We start from the raw sequence: 3,314 nt of genomic DNA on the forward strand, positions 1-3,314 counted from the left end.
AGAGATAAATGCCAACACGCTAATAGTTAATGTGTATGTAGTAGAATCCGGAGGGGGCAAGGGTCTAACTCTATTTATTTTTGTAGAAAATGAGGCACGAAGTCCCCAGGTTGGAATGGTCCGAAATATGCCACTCTTATTGCTGGATTGGTAGGAAAACCTTTCGCCAAGCGACAAAAATCACGCGAAAAGGGTTCCTGGAAACTTAACCTCCTTATTGGACATCCAACCAAACAACATGCTGATCGAGGCTGCTACTATGTTTTGAGATGGAGAAAGAGCTGTATTCTATTTTGGCAATATAGAAATGACTCCTCTTTTGGAGGAAATAGGAGGATTCGTTGGATTACCATGGATAGTCTCAGTTTACTAGTACCAGAAAATCGCACTACCAGGGGGTTTCTAAAAATGATGGGCCTGAGAAAGAATGACGACTTGGCATGCCTAAAGAAGTCCTACATACCCTTTGACTTCCTGTATGAACGATACAGACACAAAAAATCTTACCGTATCTTTCATAACGAATTCTCCATCACTTCTCTAGGTTGGACTCATCGTAAGGTTTTTGTATTCATCGTCTGCTTTCTGGGTATGATAGTGTTTGCAAGCCAAGGGGACAGAATACATACCAGGTTGGACATGGTAACCAAATATTTAATGGAGGGAATAGAGAGACAAACAAATACTATTGTTACAATCATTGTAGCAGAAATATACCAGGCTCTGGATCGTTGCAAAAAAGGGTTCAAACATTTTGAGGGTGTAACTTGCTGCTGCAAATTTGGTTGTTAGAACATCTTCAGAGAGGCCAATACCGCCAAAGGTTTCCAAGGAGACCATGGAATGATCACATAGCTTTCCATCATTCGAAAAGAATGACCTTTATCCCATACAGGTTTCCACAACTAGAGAATGCTACATAATGGGTATAGTTTTTCAGCAATTTGATCGAGGACAAGGTTCATTGGATGTTCAAGTTGTTCCCTACTAGGGAATTCAACATCAGATCTAGGGATGTTCCGCATCTGGTGTTGATTGGGTTAAGGGACATATATCCCTATGTTACTATCAGGGTCATGATACAAGCTGGTAGAAAACAAGTCATACCGCAAGTCTTCAAAATGAGTCATTACAAAGCAGATTTTCAGGATGACGCCATTCCATTCAAATGTGCATTTGAAGATTATCGTGGAAAAGGATACCATAGAGCCAGATCGATATCCCGTATCTCATGTGTACTTGTACCCATCATGATTAGAAGATAACATAGCAGGAATAGTCGAGCCAGGGGTTGGTCAAGGAAGCAGGGTCATAGATGAGGCTACTGAAGCACAGGTAAAGTATGAGAGGCTACGAAAAAGAGTCCTTGAGTTCGAATCCAGGCATTTGGAACAACATAAGTTAGACATGGAGTCAATTAATGAGTGGAAGGAAATGGCTACATGGTCGACATAAAGGTTGGAATATTTGGAGCAGGGTCTAATGGAACCGGAAGGGAAGATGAGGAAAAGGGTCATAGACTGTCAGAATGTAGAGGGTAAAGAGAGAGGACACCTAACAAGGGCGTACCTGCTACTGGACATGCATGACCTGGGGAATATGATCGACGGAGCCAAGAGGGTCAAGTATGGTGAAGGTCCCTCTACGACCAAGTAGATTAGGTTTATCTATTTTTTGAATTGTTTTGGAATTCGAATGTAATAAGGCAAACACCATTTGTAACTCATTTATTTATTGTCGTTTTTAGGTTCGTATTATTTATTATATTAATAAAATGAGGCCTTTATCGACATTAAATTTCTCCAAATCTACTTGTCGCTAGGCCTACCTCGGGCACAACAAGGTTCCCTAAATTAGGACGCAAATTTACATTCCTACAATACGTGTTTAAATATTGCAAATACTTTTCAGAATCCTTACTGACTTGTTTACCTTTTTGCCTTTTTCTTTATTTTGATTATTCTCATACCCTAAGGTTGGTTCACACATACTGGCATCGTTAACATATCACACCAGATCCAGAGGCCCTCCATCACCTCCTACTCCAAGTAACCCAAAAAGCAAGGGAAAGGCAAAGATGGATGATATGAGTGGTATCCGGAAAGAAAATGTTGCTCAAGTGGAGAATGTTGAAACTTTAGACGGTCGGAGTACTCCGGCACAACATGACTTGGTCCTACGGTTGGAACAAAAGATACTAGAATTGTAAGGGGAGCTTGAGCAGGTCCGCAACTTGGCAAGACTTTCCCTCACCCTAAACCTCCCAGTTATTAACAAGCAAAATGCCCAGAACCCAGTACCTCCTCAAAATACACCACACCAATGACCACAAAATCCACCCGCACCCCGTAAATACGCAACACCTCCCCAAAATCCTAATCCTCCACCAGTACAAACACCCCCTCAACACCAGCATCTCCTGACTCAATACCCACAAACTACTTACCATACTTCTCAGAATACCCCACAACCTATTCCTGATCCGCAAAATTCATCTAATGATTACTACTACACTCAAACCCCCGGCACCTACCAAAATAATCCCATATACGTGGAAACCTTACCCCACTCTACTCAACCAATCTCATACATACCAGAATCCGCCGAGAAGGACCTGCTTATTAAGAATATGGCGGAATAGCTCAAGAAGATCACAAGCCGAGTTGAGGGTGTAGAAGAAGGCAAAGGTATTGAAGGTTTGAATTATAAAGATCCGTGTATTCAGCTAGAAGTAGAACTTCTGGAGGGTTACAAACCTCCTAAGTTCGAGATGTTTGACGGGAGGGGTGACCCGAAGGTACATTTGAGTATATACTATGACAAGCTCGTGGTGGTTGGGAAGGATGAAAGGATTTGCATGAAGCTGTTCATGAGGAGTCTCACTGGAGATGCCTTATCTTGGTACATCAGTCAAAATTCCAATAAGTGAGTTAGCTGGGTAAGTATGGAATCAGACTTCATGGACTGATTCAGGTTTAATACAAAGAATGCACCAGACGTCTTCTACAAACAGAACCTCAAGAAGAAACCAACGGAAACTTTCCGTGAATATGCTACTCAATGGAGGTTAGAAGCTGCAAAGGTCAGGCGGGCACTAGAAGAAGAGCAGATGAACAAATTCTTCGTCAGGGCCCAAGGTCCACAATACTATGAAAGGTTAATGGTCATCGAAAATCACAATTTCTCCGACATCATCAAACTCGGGTAAAGGATTGAAGAAGGGATCAAGAGCGTGATGGTAACTAATTTTGAGGCATTGCAGGGTACGAACAAAGCATTACAATCAAGGGGTATATCAAAGAAGAAAGAAGTAG

The sequence above is a fragment of the Nicotiana tabacum genome, chromosome 7 (assembly GCF_000715075.1).
Source record: "Nicotiana tabacum cultivar K326 chromosome 7, ASM71507v2, whole genome shotgun sequence".
In the NCBI taxonomy this organism is placed as follows: Eukaryota; Viridiplantae; Streptophyta; class Magnoliopsida; order Solanales; family Solanaceae; genus Nicotiana; species Nicotiana tabacum.